Here is a 23351-nt window from a genome sequence, read left to right as displayed (position 1 = left end):
CTATAGGAAGCTCTTTTGGCAGTTGCACCAATGAAGAAGCTTCTGGAGTAGTGTGGAGCCCAGAATGCATTAACGATTAAAATGAACACACACATACATACCCCCCTTTACATGAGTGTAGCACTCAAACTTGCATTTAGCTCAAACGGTCCTGCAAGCAGTCCCAGGTAGACACACGTGGAATCATTGCCGCTCGGCAGAGGCGGAAACTGAAGCTCGGGGATTTTCGTCAGGCGCCGAGGCACCAGAGTGCGAAACTCCTCTGCTGAGAGGAGGTTTTAATCTCATCCTGGCTGATCAACTCTGCCAAGAGCCCAAGGAGAATGAGATCAGAGGGGAAAGTCCAGGATGAGTCATTTGCTCTACATTCACGTATTGACCACCTACTATGAGCAGACCCTGTTCCAGAAGGAGATTCAGAGACAAAAGGACAACCATCCCGGCCTCCAAGCTGAGGGGACAGATAAAGACACAAACAGCGATTTCTTCTCCTGCAAGTGCTGGGGAAGCCCAGGGTCCTTGCAGCAAGGGCATGGGAGGAGAGGAGGCTCTTGTGGAGGGAGGAAGACTGTGACCTCTCTGGGGTGGGGGTAGCTGTCCTTCACCCCTGAATGTGTACCTTCCTCACCCTGGTGCTCTCAGAAGACAGGCCATCCAGACACACCCACAGCACTTCTGGGCGTCCTGACATCCCAGGCAGTCCGGTCAGCAGACTCTGGGCTGTCCCCACTTCTCCCTGGCAACCTCAGTGACAAACCCTGGCCAGACACTGCTGATGGGCTGAGCTTCAGGGGAGAACCTGGACCCAGCACGAGTCGGGTTCAAGACAGTCCCGTCCCTGCCACCAACTCTATGTGACCTAGGGCCACTCAACTCACAGCCTAAACCTGGATTTTTCTCATTTCTCCAACACCATTGGGCTGACTCCAGGGAGCTGCTGGGAGAAGAAAGGGGATCGTGTTCACAGAAGTGCTTTTTAAGCTGAAAATCTCTTTACAGAGAGCGGGGGCTTTTCTAAGGCTTCTCCTGAATTCCTCCAATTGAGGTTCAAGATCAGCAGTGCCTCTCTTCCAAAAGCAGCGGACGAGTTAAGTCTTAAGCTCTCCAGCCCAGGGGGAGCAGAGGCAGAGTAAAGGGCAAGTCCGGAGGCCTCTTTTGGAAATGACAGGATCCATTTAGCAATCAATTAGCGCAGTCCCCAGGCTCCGGGCCTGCACGCTCGCTCGGCAGAAAGAATGCACTGCACCGTGCTGATTAGAAACAGATGCGCTGGCAAAGAGACCTGGCCGAGCGGGGCCGGAATTCCTGGGCACCCAGCTCCTGGCTGGGAGACGGGGTTCGTTATTACATTCTGGGCACCGACGTGGGGAGAGAGGCCAAGGAAACCAAGCTCAGAGAGCAGCCTGCCCGGAGAATGTGTACCTTTTGAGGGGATTCGGAGGCGGGAGAGGGAAGAATGTTGACTCTGTCAGAAATAATCTGGGATAAAATTAGTTCAGCCAAATACAGAACATGACATTTGACCCACAGAAGCTGATGCCAAACACGACACGGCTGACACGTGAGGAAATGAGTGACCTGGGTGCTGAGCAAGTTGCCGGGAGCCCGACAAATAACCTGCTGCCATCCAGCTCATTGATTGAGTGTTCACTGTATAGAAGGCCCTGCACCAAGCCCTTTATACCCTCTCTCATTCATCTATCACAGTGACTCTGACTTTATGTCCATTTTGCAGATGAGAAAACTGAGATACAAAGAGGTTCGGTAACTTAATCCAAGATCACACAGATAATTAGTAGATCCAGGACCTGAACTCACTTGGGAGGTCCCCTCTCCTAACCATGATGGTAATTATTTCTCTCCTTCCAACTTTTTCCTTCTCCTTTGACAGATGGAAGGGGACTTTAAGCGCCTCTTCTCCAGTTTCCTGGCATTGCAGGAAAGCTCACCGCAGTGTCCCTGACCATGGGCAGCAGCCTCCGTCAGCCTTCCCAGCAAGGCTGGGCTCACCACCTCCCAAGGCTGCTGGCGCTAAGCTTGGACAATTCCCAAAGCCAGCCACTCTTACTTCTATTAAGCCTGAAGCCAGGTGGGTCCCTGCAAGCCTGCGGCTTCCCCCAGTCATACTGCTTCTGCCCTCTTCATCCCCTCCGACAGCGTCTAATTCCTTTTCCCTGGGACATCTCAGGGCACGATCGTGACCTCGTCCTTATTTTTCTAAGCAGCACAGTCTCTGTTTGACAGCTGCTCCCTGCGGTCAGCTGTGCAACTCCCCCACTGTCACCAACACCCTCCCTGGACACCCGCCAGCACCGATGTCCCTGGTGGGTCCAGATGTGAACGTGGGGTCAACCAGCTCTCCCACTTCTCTCCAGCACAACATGAAACACTCTTTAAAGTATTATTTTAATACAGTTCGTTTACCATTATAAGAGTGATACAGTTTCACAGTAGGAAATACACACATGCCGTGAGCAGAGCAAACTAGCTTCCCCAGAGAGAGAGAAATCACCCGTTATTCTACTTCCAGTCTTCTTTGCTTCATTCGTATCTGGCTTTGTTTATTCTGAATCTATAAATCTGTGACCTGTGTGTTTTCACTTACCATTATAGCACAATCACTTAGCTGTGTTTTTGGAAAGTCTCTGAAAATGCTGTTCGTAATGGTCACATCAAAGTCAATGACGTGGACAGACCTACTTTGGAACAGTGCTATGAATCCCCATCTCCAATTCTTTCTGACTACAGAACCTCAGTTTTGTTCGAGGTCTCCACAAGATGTCACCTACATACTAGCGGATAGGGCCCTTGATTCTAAACTCTTGGCACTAATGTCAAGCCCCTTGCCCCTATGTTTGCATGATCAAGCAACTTTGTTATCAGGCCTGAGCCAAGGGCAGAGATGGAAACCGAAGCTCGGGGATTTTTGTCAGGCGCCCCTAATACACAGACCAGTATTCTAGCACCTAAACCCTTTTAAGTACCTTATTTGATTTTGTAACCTCAAGATGTCATAGCTGGAGAGGCCTTTAATAATCATCCTCTCAATTTTTCAGATCATAAAACTGAGTGCAGAGAGGGCCAGTGAGTTGCCCCAGGTCACACAGGGGTGATGCTGGTCCAAGAACTGAGGGCTTTGGACTTTCAGCTTGGGGTGGGGGGGGTCTCTCCACAACCACCCTCATAGACTTTCAGCTTGGGGTGGGGGGGGGGGGGTCTCTCCACAACCACCCTCATACTGCCCAGGGTAACTGAAGCACTCAGCCAGCCAGGGAGGGCTCATGTTAGTGCAAAGTTTGGTTTTCTTTGACACTAAGAATAAATCAAGAGCATCATTTTTAGCTAAGGCAACTGGCCTCTTACCAAAAGTTCAAATTTCACCACAAAAAAAAGCAGTGGAGGGAGGGGAGGTTGGGGAGAGGAGAATAGAAATCAACAACGGCACGAGGGCCAGAGATGAAGCAATGGAAGCACACAGCGGCAGAGGGGGCTGGCCACCCTCACCAGCTTCCTCCTCTTGCACAGTCTCAGCCACTATTACCCAGAAGTCCTCCAGGATCATCAGACTTGCACCTCTTAGACAAACATATTGATGTCTTGAACCCTGGAGAAGGGAATGGGAGGACCATATTCTGCAATAAAATAAAATCCAAAGGGCAGGACCAGAGGACTTCTTCTGTCTTCTGATAACTACAGGAATGGGTAATTTATGGAAAATACAGGTATGTGAATGAATGGTATCAGCTAGAAATCACCTCAGCCAGCACTGAACTGCCAGAGACTTCAGTCATTTCATCTCTCTGGTCTCAGATCCTCATTTGTAAAACGTACCCTCCCAATTCATTCCACAAACGCTTCCTGAGTGCCTTCGTGTGCCAGGCTCTGTGCTGGGCACTGAGGGAGGGGCAAAGGCTTAAGGACCCCGGTTACCAGGGGACACAAGTAAAGACCAAAAGAATACTTATTTACTATCTTTTCCCCAGGCAATTTGATAGGCAAAAGGGCCACAACAATTAACACAACCAAATAGTAACCCTTATAATTTTGGAAATATTGTTTGCTAAATAACCTGAAGATCCTCCCACTAATAAACTCTTAGAAACTGTGGAAAAAGTATAACAGGAGTCCTTTGAAAAACAGAGCCAAGTTCTCAAGGAAGAAAACACCCAGGAGCCCGAAATTGAAAGGGGACTAAATATCAAAGGAATAAACTTTTGAGTTAATGCCGTAGCTGTGTGGGAGGAACCCTACCCTAGTAGTCTAGAAACCCCCAGCCTGATAAGGTAACATGGTAACATTAGTCTCAGGACAGTGATACCCCTTGGATTCCTGACAGTAACAAACATGAAACGGCTCAGGAGAACACACCCTCAACCAAGGCTGCACATGATTCTCACAGATAGAATGCTGCAGTAGACGAGCTCATAATCCAAAATTACAAGATGAGTGAGCAAGACTCAGACAAAATAAGCAACAGGGTCTGATCCCCACTCTACGTAGCCATGGCACCACCAAGACTTTTAACCGTTAGAACAAACAACACACAGTCTACAAACTAAGTATATCTTGAATAATTAACAACGTAAAGGAAGGAATTTTAGAAAGAGAAAGGTATTTGTGGAATGAATTGGGAGAATAAGTTTTACAGATGAGGACTCAAACCAGAGACATAAAATCATTTAAGTCTCTGCTAGTTTAGTGCTGGTTAAGGTGATTTCCAACTGATATCATTTGTTTACATATCTGTGTTTTCCATAAATTATCTATTCTTGTAGTTATAAGAAGACAGAAAAAGAAGTCCTCTGGTCCTGCCCTTTGGATCTTACAGACATATTTGCATCAAACAAACATATTTGTAAAATATCTAACTTGAACTGCCAGAGAAATACAGAAAGTCACTGAAATTAAAAACCCAATGGATGAATTAAATAGCAAATTAAATGCAGCTGAAGAGATGACTGGTGCACTAGAAGGTACTTCTGTTAATAATTTACCTTGTTTCTTATGCAACAGAACATTTTTGCACAGAATTATGTTGTTATAGGTTGCAATGTCATTTTAAGACTCTTTGTTCAAAGGATAAACAAAGAGAAATTGATTGCTTTAAACACAGATGTAATGAACTTTTTAACATTAACTGTCAAACACATCCCTATCATACTTTTGAACAGACTAGCTTCTGGTACTAGGCATTTCCAACCTTGTTTCTCCTTCAGTATCCACACACTTCTAATCAGTTCAGTTCAGTTCAGTTCACTCAGTTGTGTCTGACTCTTTGCGACCCCATGAACCGCAGCACGCTAGGCCTCCCTGTCCATCACCAACTCCGGGAGTTCACCTGGAGTACCCGGAGTTCACGCTTCTAATACTGAACATCATAAGACCGGTCATAGGATGACGTTTGGCCCCTGCACATTATGCCACAATTCTAGGTGAACTGACACAGTGAACAGTGGTATTATTATCCCTGGAAGCCATTCCTAGGCCAGGATGGCTAGTGATCCCTTACTTATGTATGGAAATGACTGCAAACCACATCAATATATACAACTGAGGCAGAATGGTCTGTTCCACCATCCTCACTTCTTGTAAGTCAGAGAATTACTTTTCCCAATATGGCCCCAGGTTAGAGTCTGCCAATGAGAGAAATTTGAACAAGATTGGAAGGTGGAAGAGATAGAAGGTGAAATAACTGAAATATTAGCCTTTTTTTCCCCCAGAAGTTTGTGGTGGTCAGAGATGGCGTCAAAATGTCTCAACAAGCTACCGCTCTGAGGTTGTGTAAAAGTAGTTGCTCACAGCCTTTCCACAAACTCATATTTCACATTCATGGTGGCAAGGTGTGGTAGTTTCTCAGACTGTCCTACAGTCAGGGGCTTCTCCCAGTCTATCCTGCCTCCCTTTTCCCACACTGGGCCAAGGGTATAGATACTATCTTTATTCATAGAAGCTGACAGTTTGGCTAGATGGACAGGGACTTTGAAATAATAAGATGGGATAGTTGGTAACAGAGATACAGAGGTGTGAGAAGATCTCTCCAAATGAGTGTATTTGCATGGGATGGCTCAGCAGAGGAGGGCTCCAACATCAGTGAGGAGGAAAGCCCATTCTGCAGGCATCATTTGGCCTTTTCCCCCAGCACTCATGGAAAAATTGTCATGGTGGGAGTGATGGAGGTGGGGCATGGGCTCAGCAATAGAGATCCCCACTCACCGTGGCTGCTCCACCTATAGCCCCTGTGAGAGTCCACCTTGCTGACCACAAAGATGAACACTGAGCCCTGAATACAACACCACTTTCCACAGGGACCAGCTAAGCCATTTGACAGAGCACTGACGGCATTGAACCAAGTCCATCATAGAGAGTTTCATGGAAACTAACAAGCTGATTTCCAAAATCTGTATGGACGACTATAGGACCATGAAACCTAAGTTACTCTTGAGGAAGAATAAGAAGGAAGGATGTGCCCTACCAGATATCAAGATAAAGCTAACCAAAATAGTGTGGTATCAGTGCAGGAACATACAAATAGTCTGATGAAACAGAAGACAGAGCCCAGAAACACAGAGACATATATGGAAACTGGATTTATAGCAGAACAGATGTTAAAGATTTACAAGGAAAAGGATGGACCATAACAAATGATACTGACACAACTGGTTATCCATACAGAAAAAGATTAATTCCTTCTTCATGTCCCACATAAAAATCAATTCAGGATAGATTAAACACAAATATGAATGATAAAACTATAACAAAAATTAGAACACAATATAGAATAATAATTTTAGGCCCTCAGGATAGAGAAGGAGTTCTTAAGGTATAAAAAAAAAGCACTTACCTTTAAAAACAACAACAAAATAGATAAATTAGGAATTTCTGGGGATTTCCCTGGTGGTCCAGTGGCTAAGACTGCACTCCCAATGCAGGGAACCCAGGTTTGATCCCTGGTCTGGGAACTAGATCCTGCATGTTGTGACTAAAGACCCCGCATGCAGCAAAGAAGATGGAAGATCCTGAGTGTCATAACTAAGACCTGGAGCACCAAATAAATATTAAGAAAAAAAAAAAACTTCTGGTTTTCCAGACACCTTATATAGAATGAGAAAAAACAAGCCACCAACTTGGAGATGAAAATTGCAACACCTATGGATTAATTTCCAGAACGTGTAAAGAATGCTTATACATCAACAAGAATAAGGAAAATAATCCCAAAGAATATAGATGAAAGGCAAAAACAGGAATTCCACTGAAAAGACAATTGTCAAATAAATATGAGAACATGCTCAACAAAATTGAGAGTAAAGAACTGCAGATTACAATCACAATGCCTAAATCAAAAATTTAAACACACACACAGAGAGTGGGGCAGGATGCCCTTGAGCAGAGGCACAGAAGGAGCATATACGGTATTAGGTAATGTTCTGTCAACCTGAATGCTGAGTGCATCATTCTTTGGAATATGTTTTATATACATGTTTATGTATGATACACAATAAAAGCAAACGCACAGAGGGTTAAAGCAAGTGTCGCAGAACTGAGGCTGCAAAAAAAAATAGTCCATTATATGTAATATTGTAATAGAGAAGTACAAATCTGACTTCATATTAGATTTGTTTCTTTTACTTTAGCTTTTGTAGTCTACTGCTTTTGCTGCAAGTTAAGAATGTTGCCTACAGCCTGAAATATACAGGACAGTCCATTCTCAAGGCTGTGACCTTTAAAGGTATAACACTTTTTCATTCAAATAGAGACAAAACATTGCAGAACAGATAATACAATTTGTCTTGTTGAAGGTTTTCAGGAACATTGTATCCAGACATACCTGGACAGCTGCAAGAATAAAGGATTCTGGCATCAAGAAGTTTGAAGCAATCACCCCTCATCTTTTAGTATAGAAGAAGGCTTAATTCTAATCCAAAGAAGATGGTTCTTTGGGACATTAATTCACCATCTTCTCAGTATGGTGGCTTTCCACATAAAGTCTCTATTCTTTGCCCCAACAACTCATCTCTCAATTTATTGACCTGTTATATGGCGAGCAATATGAGCTTGGACTTAGTAACAATATCTAGTGTGTTATAATAGCAGCCATGATAGCTTTAAAGGGTACTGGCAGATCAGACAATTGGAGAAGAAAAGGACATATTAAGCTGATGATATATTAATTTTTTTCTTATACAATTTAAAATAAAAGGTTTTTAATGCAGCCCTTTTAAAAAAAGAAAATGGTTAAGCACTCACTAGAACTGGTGGATTTTCAGACACAGGAAGCACACGGCAAGTCCTTAGAGGGTAAGTGAAAATGAAATTATACTTATGTACATTACAGTTAGGGTGATCACATAATTTATCACTCCACATAGAGTATTTTTTAGAACGGGAGAGGTGCTGTTAACAGTTATGCAAGGGCAACAGGTGTTATCAGGATTGCCTATAGCAAACCAGATCCTGGTGAAGCCACAATCACAGAGAAAATACAGATTGCTTAAAAAGGAAACAATGTAGAATGCAATAGACTTTTCAACAGAAACCAGGAGACAATGAAAAAATACCTCCAAAGTGCTCAGAGAAAATAAAGTTCAACCAAGAATTCTATATCCAGCTAGATGTAAGAAAACAATGTTTGCTCAAACTAAGAAGAGAGTTTGCCACTACATATTCATGCTGAGAAAAAGACCTAAAGGATGTATTCAGGGAGAAGAAAATTAAATATAGAAAAGAAAGGAGAAGCAATAAACAATGATGAGTGATTAAATTGATAAAGTTACAGATGAATCTAAATAAACCATGACAGCTAATGTTGGGAAATCTAAAACACACACTTCTTAACAACAAATGAATCAAAGAAGAAATCAACATAGAAAAATAAAATATTTGGAACTGAATAATAAAATTCTATACATCAAAGTCTGGGATACAGCTACAAACAGCACTTAGAAGTCACAGCCATAAAAACATGTAGTAGGAGACAATGGAAAATTAATGGATTAAGTAACAAATTCAAGATGTTGTATGTACAATAGACTAAATCCAAAGAAAATAGGAAATCATAAAGAAAAGGCCAGGTATTAACAAAATACAAAACAAAGAAATAACAGAAGAGGTAATTAAGTTTGGGTCTTTGAAAATATAAATAAAATACACAAACATCTGAACAGATGGATCAAAATATGAAAAGGCACAAATAAATAACATTAGGAGTGAAAGAGGGATGAAAGAGAATTTAAAAACAAGAAAATACCATGAATGAGATTACACCAATACATTAGAAAATTTAGATGAAATGGAAATTTCCCCAGGAAAAAATAAAAACTTACCAAAACTATTGAATAAGAAATAGAAAATCTGAACATACAAATAATCATTAAATAAACTGAGTCCATGTTTTAAAAACCTACACATATACACAAACACACAAAGCCTGGCCCAAGTGATTTTACAAGTAAGCTTTATCAAACATCTGAAGAACAGGTAATTCAACCTCATGCCAACTATTCCAAAGACCAGGAAAAGAAATTTCCCCCAACTATTTTGTAAGGTAAATATAACCTTAATACCAAAAGCAACAGCAAGGAAAATATAAGAAAGGAAAATTCCCGCACAATCTCCCTTTCCAACATAAATGTGAAAATCTTAACGTTTGCCATTCAATATAATACACAATACAACTGTACATTGTACAATACTATGTACAATAATAACCACCATCAACATAAACCAACGAGGTTGGTCCTAGGAATAAAAGGATGATTTAATATTAGAAAGTCTGTTTATAGAATTCATAGATCAAAGAGGGAAATTATATGACTACTCAATAAACAGAAAAATTCTTTTAAAAATTCAACATCCATTTATGATATAAATTTTTTTTAAGGTCTTGGCAAACTAAGATTTGAAGGAGACTTTATAACTTAAAGTGTATCTATGAAAACTTTGGAATGAACACCAAGCTTTATGGGCAAATAGTAAAAGCATTCCTGCAGAGGCAGGGGCAAGACCAGCAGATCCATTATCTCCTCTCCTAGTCACCATTATTTTGGAGGTTCTAGACAGTGCTCAAGTACAAGAGAGAAAATTAAAGCTGTAAAGATTTGAGAGGAAAAAATGAAACATTCACTACAGATTATAGGATTGTCCATATAGAAAATGCAAGAAGCAGTTACTGCCAAACCATAGGTGCAAATAAAAGGGTTCAGAAAAGTGCTTGCTAAACCACCAGTGTGCAAAAAATCAACTATGCTCCTCTAATCAGCAACAGATGATTTAAAATGTCATTTTTACAATTCCATTTACAAAAACAAAGAAAACTGGAAGATACCAAAAATTAATCCAATAAAATATGCATAAATATCTTTAAGAGAAAAAGCACATAACTTTATTAAAAGACCTTAAGAAAACAAAAAACAGACATAAACTGTGTTCATGAATGAGAAGACTTGGAGTCATAAAATTGGCAATCTTCTCTCCAAATCAATAAATACAATGCAGATGCAAACAAAATTAAACAAATTTCAACTGTGTTGAATGTGTGTGCATGCACACATACACACATGCCTGCCACCTAACAAACTGACCCTAAAGTTTATAAGAGTAAAGACCCTAAGTAGACAAGCTGATTTTCAAGAATGAAGTGGAATGACTTACCCTACCAGATAGCCAGACATTTTATGAATTATAGTAATTAGCACAGTGTGGTATTGGCATAGGGATAGAAAAATAAGCCAATGGCACAGAATAGAGCCCAGATACAAATCTAAATCCATGTGGAAATCTCATTTATGACAGAGCACTGCAATTGGGGGCGGGGGCGATGCTCTAGTCAATAACAGTTTTGGGAATACTGGTTACCCAAATGGAGAATGGAGGCAAAATAGATTCTTATCTCATACAGTAGACAAAAATCAATTTCAGGTGAATTCAAGACCCAAAAGTGAAACACAAAGTTTAAAACCTTCCAAAGGAAATATAGCAGAAAATCTTTATGACCTCAGAAAAAGAGTTCGTAAAAGCAAGCAAAAACCATAAAGGAAAAGATTGTTAAATCTGATGACAGACAATGCCCTTAACAGAGTCAAAAGATGAAATACAGCGTTTCTCATAAAGTTAAACACACACCTTCTCTATAGCCCAACAATTTCACTCTGAGTTATTTACCCTAGAGAAATGAAAACATATGCCCACAGAAAGACAGGTACAAGAATGTTTATAGCCATTTTTATCCATGGTAGCCAAAACCTGAAACAACCACACTGTCCATCAACGGGAGAAAGGATAAACAGAGTGTAGTATATTTATACAATAGCAATCTACTCAGCAATAAAAAAAAGAAATCTACACAACAACATGGATGAACCTTAAAACATTATCCTGAGCAAGAAGCCAGACACACTTACTGTATGATTAAATTTATATAAAGTTCTAAGTCAAACAAGATTAATACAATATGGTAGAAGATGTTAAAATAGTGGTTGCCTGGAAAGGAGAACAAAGACCTTACTGGGGTGATGGAAATCTTCTATGACATGATAGATGAGTAGGTTACATGGTTCCATACATTTGTCAAAAAACTACCAAGCTGCAGCAATTAAGATTTGTGTATGTCACTGTATTTAAGAAAAACAAACAAACCTCCCATTCCCCCTAAAAGACAAACTACAGCCTGGGAGAAGATCTCTACCTGCCAAGAGATTCATGTTGAAAATCTATAAAGAACCACCACAGATCAATAAAACCACCAAACAGAATAGGCAAAGGATAGCAACCAGCAATTCACAGAAGAAAAAAACATTTGAAAATATGCTCAACCTCACCAGCAGTCATATCCTTTATCCCATATCCAAGTCATATATCCAAGACAGCACTTCATATCCTTTGGACGCATAAAGATTTCAAAGTCTGGGGATCCTGGGCACTGGTGAGACCACAGAACAGTGGATTTGGATACCCTGCTCCGAGCATGGGAACGCAGAGAGGCGGTATCTGGGAAGAGCGAAGATGCTCATACCTTACAGTTCCACGCCAGGGGTGCCCCAGTGATCTTCAGCTGGAGGACATCTGCATCTCTCCCATGTGGACGGCAGGGATCATCGCCGCAGCACTGTTTATAACAGGAGTAAAAAGAAAGAGAGACGTGAAATTCAGACAGGTGAGGAGAAGGAAAGGCTAACAACATCTACTGATGTTGTAGAATAGGTTAAGTGCAAGAAATCTCCTACACACCAACCTTCACGTTGCAAACTTTCAAAGACGTGAACATGTTTGCGTGTAGAATCACATCAGGAATGAGTCAAATTGCAGCTTGCCCTCCATCTCCTATCCTTCAGCTCTACCATCTCCCACTTCCTCTCCCTCCTCCAGTCAGAAACTCTTCTTGCCTGTTCCCTTGATGCCAGCCCTGTATGCCAGCTGTTGTCCTGGACAACTATACTTTTCAAGGTACTATCCTATAAGATTTTAAATGTTTTATTTTTGTATTTATTCTTCATATATTATTTGTGTGAAAAGTATTACAAACCTATTATGGCACAGGACTACGTAGCTGATTGTGTTAGTTGGGTACCGAGGCTAACTTTGTTGGACTTACGAACAAACTGAACTTAATGAACGTGCTCTCAGAACGGAACTCGTTTAATGTAGGGGACTTACTGTATGGTGAGTTCATATCATGGAATAAAAATCATCAGTGAAAATAAATGAACTCCAAGGTACACACAATGTCAGAATAAAATGTTAAACAAACAAGCTACAGAAGAACATAAACTGTGTCTTTCATATACGTAAAGTTAAAAAAAAAAAAACCAGCAAAACTAAACCACCTATTGTTGAGGGATGCAAATATATTTGGCATAGGTATAGAGAAAAGCCAAAACATCAAACACACAACTCAGGATCATGGTTACCTCTGAGAAGGGAGCAAAGGAGATGGGATGAGGAGGGTTTCAGATGGACTTTAAAAGTGATGGTGGGGTTTCCCTGGTGGCTCAGTGTTAAAGAATCCGCCTACCAGTGCAGGAGACACAGGTTCAATCCCTGGTCCAGGAAGAAGCCACATGCCAAGGAGCAACGAAGCCCAAGCACCACAAATATTGAGCCCGTGCACTGGAGTCCATGAGGCACAACTGCTGAGCCCATGGGCTACAACTACTGAAGCCCATGCACCTAGAGCCCACGCTCCACAACAAGAGAAGCCACCGCAATGAGATGCCCACACCCTGCAACAAAGAGCAGCCCCCACGTGCCACAATGAGAGAAAAGCCGGTGCAGCAACAGAGACCCAGCACAACCAGAAATAAGTAAGTAATAAACAAAATTATAAAAACAGTGATGGTTACATTCTCTTTCCCCAAATAGGGTGGTGAGTACATAGACATTCACTGTCAACAGGGGTAGAACTCTGGACAGAGTGACAATCATCGACAATGAGGTGAAAGGAGGATTCCATGAGATAGAAGCCAAAAAGAAGCGGCTGGGAGGGCTGGGGGTGTGGGGAGCTTATGGGTAGGGACGCGGACAGGAAACCGAAGGACTCCATGGGCGGTCTTTACCATATTCTCCTTATGATGGAGGCAACAAGGGTGTGTGCCGACAAAAGGGAGAGAAGGGGCCATCTCGTCTCCCCAGCCCGACTGCAAATGCCTGTCCATGCTAGGGTCCTTCAAGTTCAGCCACCGTAGGTGAGAGCAGACAGCTGACGGAGGGGATGCTGAGAGGCTGTCCCAGAGAAGAGGCTGGAGAAGAGCTGGTTGCTGTTGAGTTGCTCAGTTAAGTCTGACTCTTTGCGACCCCATGGACTGCAGCATGCCAGACTTCCCCGTCCTTCACCTTCTCCCAGAGTTTACCCAAAGTCATGTCCATTGAATCAGTGATGCCATCCAACCATCTCATCCTCTGTTGTCCCCTTCCAGGTGGCGCTAGTGGTAAAGAACCCCCCTGCCAAAACCAAGAGATGTAAAGAGACTCGGGTTCGACCCCTGAGTCGGGAAGAGCCCCTGGAGGAGGGCCTGGCAACCCGCTCCAGTGTTCTTGTCTGGAGATGCTTTGATGGATGACTGCCCCTCCGGCCAGTGGTCACTTTACAGTCGGCACAGGCTGTGAGCTGCAGGGCACAAAGGGTCTCTGTGGGTGCCTTCCTGACGGAGGCTGGGGTCCCAAGAGAGAAGGCCGTCTCAGGTCAAGGAGGGGAGCTCTCTCCCAGTTTCATCCACCCCCTGCCCCGATCCCAACTGGAGCTCCTTCAGAAGCAAATGCTAGGAAAACAAAGGGAAATTATCCAGCAAGGGCCTTCCCCTCTGCAGAGCGAGGAAGTCTCGGTCTCAAGGTTAACGGGTAAAGAGGAACTCGCCCGGCCATGCAGGTCGCAGGGTCAGCAGGAATTTTGATAAACAAGAAGGGACGGTGGCACCAGAGCAGAGTCGGGGTGGGAGGATCGCTGAGATCTGCCCACAGGGTCAAGAGGAGGCCAAGGATGCACCCGTCTCAGGGAAATGAAATGGTGGTCATTTACAAGCACAAATTGTTTTACATTCCAGGGGAGCTGGCTGCTAAGCCAACTCTTCCTGTAGAAGTTTAGGTGGTGGGTGAGTCATTGTTATAAATAGACCAGCGATCAGAAAGTCATCGGAAAGGACACAGTCCCAGAGGTACAACCTTGGAGGGAGTAGAAGGTGCCACGTAGTTGAGAGCTGGGTTCCAAAAGAAACGCAGAGGGAGTGCTCTGATGGGCTATGGTGGAAGAGGAAGCAGACACTTAGCAAGAGGAAGACGCTGCAGGGGACTGACAGGGACCAGCCTCCCTTATAGCTGAGCAAAGCCCAGCTCACAGCCTGCCACTCCCTGGATCAGACCAAGCCATCTCACCTTCTAGAAATCCCTCCAAAGAATTCAGAGTTTTCTAGGATCCCAAGAGACCCCATCCATTGAGGCATGGGAAAACAAAACTCTTCAACCAGAATCAGCTCCTTCATTCCCCTACAGTTGGCATGCCTGATGGGCGCTGGGGACACAGACAGCCCCTGCCCTCAAGTTCACAACGAAACGTGCCGAAGGGGAGAACACCATCAGGGTAAGGAAGCCCTGTGCCCAGAGGAAATTCGAGTCCAGCCTGGTGTGGGGAGAGGTTGCCCAGAAGTTTTTCCTGATCCCCCCGAGGCCAGGCTGGGTACCCTCCTCTCTGTTTCCACGGGTCCCTGTAGTCCATCATATCACGGGTCACGGAAAGCATTCAACTGTGCCGGAACTGGGCCAAGTCCCGAAGCTGAGAACAAAAGGAGCTAAGAACCTGGTACCTCCACACCCGGAAGGGGAGGCAGGGCTTGCCCGGGCATCATAAAACACGAGCCCCAAAAGGGCTCAGGAAGCCATGGAATCCACCCAAAAAAGCCAAGGGACAGGAAAGGGGGGTTTCACCTAGCATAATGGAAAGCAACGTGAAAAAATAAAAATGCTTCCTGTTTAGACGCCTGTGAACTGACATTCTCTAATAAACCCTGACTCACGGACCATGGCTGCTGTTTCCACAATAGGACCGTGAGCTCCTTGCATGGGGAGGACACGTCCCCCTCCCTCCCCAGCACCTGCAGAGTTCCAGGCCCAGTAATGCTCGGGGGAGGAACCTGATGCCCAGGTCCCTCCGTTCTCACCCGGGTTCCTCACGCCGCATCTCCTGTCGGACTAGCCAGCTCCTCAGAACCAGAAGCAGCCACATCTCACACGAGGCATCGACCCCTTGGGGGCTCCCCTCATCCCGGGGTCCCCGGTGTGGGCCTCAGAGCAAAACTCACTTTTGGGAAGACTTGCCGCCCGCCCTGGGCCTTCTGGCTTCCCCTCTGGCTCGGCCCTCTCCCTTTTCTGGCCTGAGGACCAGGGCCCTCAGAGCCTGGCGCGCTTTGTGAAGTGGACGTTCCAGATTTCTTCTGGGAAAGCCAAGGGAGAGAGACCCCCACCCCACAATGACCCACCAGCTGGAGGTCAACAGGAAGTAGCCAAGAGGCCCTGGAGATTCCCTCCTGCAGTGTAGACAAGCCCCACGTCTATTCAGACAGGAGGTCGGGGAGTGGGTGACAGTCCCTGTGAGCTGAGCCGATGGCCCCAGCCTTGGCAACTGAGATGCTAGGGCTGGACAGACGGTTGGCTGACCCACCGACATGGAGACCTTCCTCGGGTCTTCCTCCCGACACTGCCCCAAAGTGGGTGAGACACAGGAGGGCAGTTCCGAACCACTGGCCTCTCAGACACTCCAGTTAGGAGGGCCCAGAGACCCAGCACCCACTCACGTCTCAGGACCCCCAGGGAGGCCTCAGGATACAAGCACATGGCCCCCAAAAGACCTCAAAGGTCACCCAGCCCAGCGGTCATCACTGTGCCCCAAGGAGCCCCAGGACACCGGACGGGGCAGCACAGCCAAGACCTGGGCCCTCCTCCCACATGGGAGCTTGGCCTTTTCTCCTTTAAATCAAATATTTAGTTGTGTATTTATCTGGCTATGCCAGGCCTTAGTGCAGCACACAGGATCTGCAGTCGTGGCATGTAAACTCTTAGTTGCACAAGGTAGGACCTTAGTTCCCTGACCAGGGATCGAACCCAGGCCCCTTCCACCGGGAAAGCAGAGTCTTAAGCCACTGGACCTCCAGGGAAGTCCTGGAGCTCAGCTTTGATCTGGTCTCCTTATGAGTGTGACAGGGAGGTTACCCATGCAGGGTTTCGTCCCACAGCTGGGGAAACGGGGACCAGAGTGTGGGGAGGATGGGCCATGGACCCGGGGAGTCAGGGTCGGGCTAAGGAGCTGGTGCTAAGTCAGCAGGCACTGGGGAGCCAGGGAAGGTTTCAGGGAGGGAGTGGCGAGCCTGAGACAGGCAGGGAGGAGGCCGACTAGGGGATGGCTGAAATCGGCCACACTGGGAGCTGGGAGATGCGGCAGAACTCAGCGGGAGTGGAGGAAGAAGACAAGAAAGAAACAGATCTGCTCTGAAGACACACAGGTCTGGGTCTTGGCACCTGGTTGAATGGGGCCACGAAGTATGACATGGCAGGGATGGGCAGGTGAGCAGAGGGGCCAAAGACCACCCTGAGATCCTGACGAGGTTGTCTGAGGGGCTGGTGGGGCCTTTTTAGCAGGGAGAGAGTAGTCGGGGGGCTCAGATTCAGGCAGGTTTGCTCTGAGGAACAGGAAGGACAAGGCCACTGGGGTTGTGGGTTAAGTCTTTCCCACAGTGGGTTTGTTAAGCTTTTTATTTTATATTGGAGTAGAGCCAGTTAACAGAGTTGTGACAGTTTCAAGTGAACAGCAAAGGGACGAAGCCACACATATACATGGATCCATTCTCCCCCAAACTCGCCTCTCGTCCCGCTGGCCACAGAACACTGAGCGGAGTTCCCCATGCTCTACAGAAGGGCTTCCTACAGGGGGCTTTCAAGTCAGCTAGAGAGACTTCCCTGGAAGCCCAGCGGTTAAGACTCTGCAGGGGGCGTGGGTTTGACCCCTGATTGGGGAATGAAGATCCCACAAGTCGTGCAGGAAAGCCAAAAGTTAATAAACATTGCTTTTTAAAGTAAATTAATTAATTAAAAAATAAAGTCAGCTAAACTTGAGCACCAGCCCCCAAAGCCCTTCCATTCACTAGTCGTGTCATCTTGGTTCAATTGTTTCACCTCTCTGAGCTCAGTCTCCTCATCTTGTAAACCGAGGGTAACAATAGTACGCACCCTAAGGACTATCAAAGACTAAGACACCACATGTCAAGTGCCTGGTGCATTATAACTGCTGATAAATATTTGCCATTGTTCTTATCACTGGACTTCCCCAGTGGCTCAGATGGTAAAGAATCTTCCTGCAATGCAGGAGACCCAGGTTTAAGCCCTGAGTTGGGAAGATCTCTTAGAGAAGGGAATGGCAACCCACTCTAGTATTCTTGCCTGGGAAATCTCATGGACAGTGGAGCCTGGCGGGCTACAGTCCACAGCGTTGTGAAGAATCAGGTACAACTGAGCGACTAACATTACTATATGTCAAGTTCTTAACATATATAACCTCATGTCATCCTCCCAGCAATCTGCAAAGCTGTTCTTTTCCCAATTTGCAGGAGAGAAAAACAGAGGCTCAGAAAGGTTAAAAAAGTGACTCAGGGTCACAAAGCAAGCATTAGGGTGAGAGCAGAGATTTGAAGCCAGATGCCTCTGGTTCAAAACACAAACTTCCCAGCATCAGATGTACCCCCACTGCCTTCCTGCGGCTCCAGGGCTCTCCTCCACTTCCAGGAAGGGGAGAGTCAAGAGATGGGAGAGTGGGTGATAAGTCTGAACCTACAGGACAGAAATCACCTGGACACAGTTTGGACAATTTCATTTGTCTCCAGTGGACCTGATGATGTTTTCCTTTTCTCTGTCTCCCCACTTTTTCTTCTCTCCCATCAATGAGACTGTACTCTCAACTCCAGTGAGTCACCGGAAAATGTAAGTTAAAAAAAAAATTAAGAGGAACATTGCTCATACGTAAGCCCCTGCCATCTGTGAATCATTCAAGACAGGTATAATAGACATAATTACAGTTCACCCACAAGCTAGACCCAAATCAGTCCTAAAGGCTGACTTCAGAGTCTAGTGGTTTCCCCAGCAAAGCCCCAGGCAACTCAAACCTAAACTGGTGCTCATGGCCATGGTCATCTCACTGGGGGCCCAGAGCGGGAGGAACCTGGGTTCCAGGCCCTGACCCCAGAGACACAGCAATTTCAGAATTCCCCTCCACCCACACCACCTTTCCACCCCACTTTCGCAGGGCCCCTCCCTCTATTTGAACTCATCCTCCTCCTTACCACCTTGCTTCTTACTCCTTTATTTCCTTTAATAAAGCCAGACCTTTGTTTCTCCATCGCTGTAAAGTAATCCGACCTAGCAAAACGTGGGGTGATATTCAATTCACAATACTACAAATAACACCTTCCTTTATGTGTCCAGACAGCCAGGAGCTCGATTATTCACAGGGCTTGTGTGGCAGTTCATTGAGAGGATGCATGCAAGGTCCTCTCGCACAATGTCTATGTTCAGTAAACGCCAGCTATTATTAACACTTCCATCCTCTTCACCATCCTGGGAGACAGATGTTCAGGAGCTCCCAAGTAAGAGGGCCGCCTCCACCCACAGCCTCGAGGCCCCGTATTCTGGCAGCCAGGATCAGGAATCCTGAGCGGACAAGAGTTAGATTGTCAGAGCTGGCAGGTCATCCATACCCAATAGGGAAACTGGGCCCCCAGAAATGCAGAGAGCAGCTCAAAGCCACCCACTTGGTCAGTGGCAGAATCAGGGCAGGACTCTAAGCCCCCTGCATCCAGGCCTCTTCTTGCTGCACTCCAGCACACGTGACCCCTCAAAGTCACAGAGATCACGGAGCAAGCTTGATGCATCTCTGCAATCCCAGGAGATGAGACAAGCTCCTGGGAAATGGGAGGCATTCTGCTCTCAGCTAATTCATTCCAAGGTTTTCTAGCTCAAGGTCAGATGCAAAGGGTCTGTGGTCAATGGGAAGCATGCTCTTGCATGTCAATGCTGGTACCAAAAGGAAAAAAAATACCCCTAGTCTTCTCAGGGAGAGCCCTGAAATCGGCCTGAAATGTCATCAAGAAGCACAGTTTGAAGACCTCCCTTCCAACCTACCCTCCAGGACCCCTCTGCAGGGACTGCACCCCCAGACCCATCAGCTCACCACCTCCTCCAGGCCTGGAGACACCCTAAGGTCTCACATTCCCTATAGTCCTTTCCCCAGCAGTGATTCGAGAAAGGCCCCTTGTCAGGCTACCGAGATGAAGGCATGGTCCCTCCCCTCCCAGAGCTCATTGGCTGGTGGAGAATGTACAAAAATGGAGAGGAGACTGGGGTGGGCAGAGACAGTCCAGTGAGGACTTGCATGAGTCAAAGTAAAAAGATGTCATCCCAAGCGGCTTGTGGTCCTCCCTGCTGCTGTGGTCTCCTCCCCAGGCAAATCAGCTACATCCTTCAAGGGCCCCTCCTCCAGGAAGCCTTCTTTGATATAAACGGTGTAATCACACTCCTCTGAACTTCTGTCCTAACTGGGCTGTGACCATTCAGTGCCTTCCCCTACCCCATAGCTGGGGCCCTTGACCCCACCTGCAGGGTCTACCCTGCCCCAAGCACAGAGCTAATGTCCACCCAAGGCAGCCTCAACTCCTGACCTTCTGATGGCAAACCAGCCCTTTACCATTTTGCCAGGCTGCCTTTGCCTGCTCCCTCCCACAGCAATCCAAGGCAGCAAGAGGCTTAAAAAAAAAAAAAAAAAGCTTCCACTCCCTCAGCAGCCTAGGGTCCTGGGTTGCAGTGAAGGCCGAGGTTTTGTATCAGAAGGGTCCTGACCCCATCTGCCGCATGATTGGCAGGGAAGGAGCACTGTTCCTCGTCCAGTCAGGGTTCCACCCCCTCAGCTACAAGTAGCAAAAACCTCAACTAACACCGACTTCAGCACATTCAGGGTTATCTTTCTCATATAAGATGTCCAGAGATGTGTGCATGTGTGTGTGCTAAGTCACTTCAGTCATGTCTGACCCTCTGCGACCCCATGGATTGTACCCTGCCAGGTTCCTCTGTCCACGGGATTCTCCCGGCAAGAATACTGGAGTGGGTTGCCATTTCCCTCCCCAGGGGATCTCCTCAACCCAGGGATGGAACCTGAGTTTCTTACATCTCCTACATTGACAGGTGGATTCTTTACCACACACCCTGGTGGCTCAGACGGTAAAGTGTCTGCCTGCAGTGCTGGAGACCCGGGTTCAATCCCTGGGTTGGGAAGATCCCCTGGAGAAGGCAATGGCAACGCACTCCAGTACTCTTGCCTGGAAAATTCCATGGACTGAGGAGCCTGGTAGGCTACAGTCCATGGGGTCGCAAAGAGTCGGACATGATTGAGCGACTTCACTTTCACTTTCACTTTACCACTAGCACTACCTGGATGGGACTTTCCTAGTGGTCCAGTGGCTAAGACTCTGAGCTCCCAACGCAGGGGGCCTGGGGTTCAATCCCTGGTTGTGGAACTAGATCCCACATGCTGCAACTAAGACCCAGTGCAAACCTGGACTTTTAATGCCCAAGCCAGAGTCCTTCCCAGGCTGCCTCTGGCTGTTTCATTCAGCCAGGGACAGAGCCAGAGATGGGAGCTTGAATGCTGAAGCCTGATGGAGCCCATCCCAGCCTGGACTCTTGGGGGCTTTCTGGAACTTCTTTGGTTCCAAGGCAGCTGCCAAAGAGGCACCAGTGAGAAGGGCCCAGGGCAGCTCTTGAGAGGCTGGCTCCTACCACCAATCCTTAGGCTCAGCTCTGAATCATAAGTAAATGGATAAAAAGCATTTCAAGGGAAATTCTGGGGTGAGGCAGGTTAGTACCAGTTGACTCACCTTGAAACTGCCCTCAAGAAGTTCTAATTAATATCTCTAACCCTTCTAGTTTCAAATGTACACTCCTTGCCTTGGGATCTCACCCCATGCTCAAAGAAAGAAAACAGCTAGAACCCTAGAAAAATGTATAAAGGCCTCAATATGGAACACTTTGATGTAGTACATCATGCAATATACATTTTTTTAATTTTATTTCTTTTTGGCTATGCTGGGTCTTTGTTGCCATGTGCAGCCTTTCTCTAGTTGCGACACACAGGCTTCTCATTGCAGTGTCTCCTCTTGTTGCAGAGCATGGACTCTAGAGCATGTGGGCTTTGGTAGCTGTGGCACACGGGCTCATTCAGTCCCCGGCATGTGGGACTGAACCCATGTCTCCTGCACTGGCAGGCAGATTCTTTACCACTGAGCCACCAGGGAAGCCTGTATATATTTTTAAATAAAAGCTAAGAAGAGAAAGCTCTTAGACACTGGAGTAATTGCCTCCATTTTCAAGGTTGCTTCTGTTAAAGAGGTACTAACTACACAAATAAAGTAATTTCACCAAAAGGGATCTGCATCAAAGAGACAGTGCACAATGCAAATTAAATGACAAGGGCTATCATGTTTCACTTACCAAATTAGGCTTCCAAATTATTTTAATTATATATCTGGTGGTGGCAAGGAATAGAGCAGACCCTCTTGCATGCTCCTGGTGGGTGTATTAATTGGAATACACTTTCTAGAAAGCAATTTGGCAATACCTATTGAAAACCTGACAAAAGTTCATATCCTTTGATCCACTGTTAGGAATCTACTCCCAAAGAAATCATTCAAAATGCTGGCAAAGAGCCAGACACAAAGAGGTTCATTATAAGTATTTCATAATAAGGGAGAACTATAAACAGGCTAGGTATCCAGCATTAGGCAAACCATCAAGTAAAATGTGGCTCATTCAAAGCATTGCATCTTATCTGGCTATTGGAAGTTTTTGCTAACAGGTGGAAGACCCAAATCAAGGGCTATGATTGAGTAGTGATGTCTGTTACTTGTGGGACTTTGTGAGGAGGGTGGGGAGGAGACACATGCTATGTACAGAAATAATTTGGTGGAAGACTTGAGGTCACCAAGTGGGAGCAGGAGGTCGCAATCTCTGGTTTCTGCTCTCAGTTTCAGTAGGTATGGATTTCCTCTAGCATTTTTGCCTTCTTCAGGCCAGTGCTAATCCACCATGTCTGTCTCCGGACACGCGAGATGACTGGGATCTCCTCTAGAACCGGGCACTTTCCCATGTAGAAACCCCAAGACTGAACGACCTCTCTCATCTCTGTTTGCATGCTTATTTGTTCTAATTTTTTTTTAATGTCCTATGATCAGTATGTAGAAGGTTTAACAAGTACAGGGGCGGGGGAGGGGGGAGTAGAAAAATTCACAAAGCCCACATTCCCTGGCTAAGGGTGGACCAACAGCTCTTTCAAGGACCACCACCTGCTTCAAGATATTTGAGGAACCCAGGAATCTCAAGCCCCAAACTTAGATTGAGTTTATCTCAGATTCTAGATCCCCCAGGCAACTGCCAAAGAAATTTAAAATCTTCTTAAAGGAAAGCATCATTGTTTTACAAATAATTTTTTCCAACAGCATATCCTATATTCAAAGGTAACCAAATACACAAGAGACAAGACACCATGAGTGAAAACTGGCAGAAAGAATAGACAAGAGATACAAACTAATAGGGAGCCTGGATCCTGGCGTTAATCAGACAGGACCATAAAATAACTATGCCTGCTATGTTCGAAGAGATAAAAGCCAAATTTGAAAAGATTGGCCAAACACTTGACATTATAAGCAGTGACATGTCAGATTTGGAAACGAACCAAATAAAATAATCGAATTTACTAAACTGAAAATATAATAACCAAAATGACTAGACAAGGTGCCAGCATCACAGACTGTCCCTTTCTGGTGTGTGTTTTGGGG

This window comes from Cervus elaphus, chromosome 5 (genome assembly GCF_910594005.1).
Source record: "Cervus elaphus chromosome 5, mCerEla1.1, whole genome shotgun sequence".
Taxonomy (NCBI): Eukaryota; Metazoa; Chordata; class Mammalia; order Artiodactyla; family Cervidae; genus Cervus; species Cervus elaphus.
The sequence above is the reverse complement of the archived record's forward strand: the minus strand, read 5'-3'. Positions refer to the sequence as shown.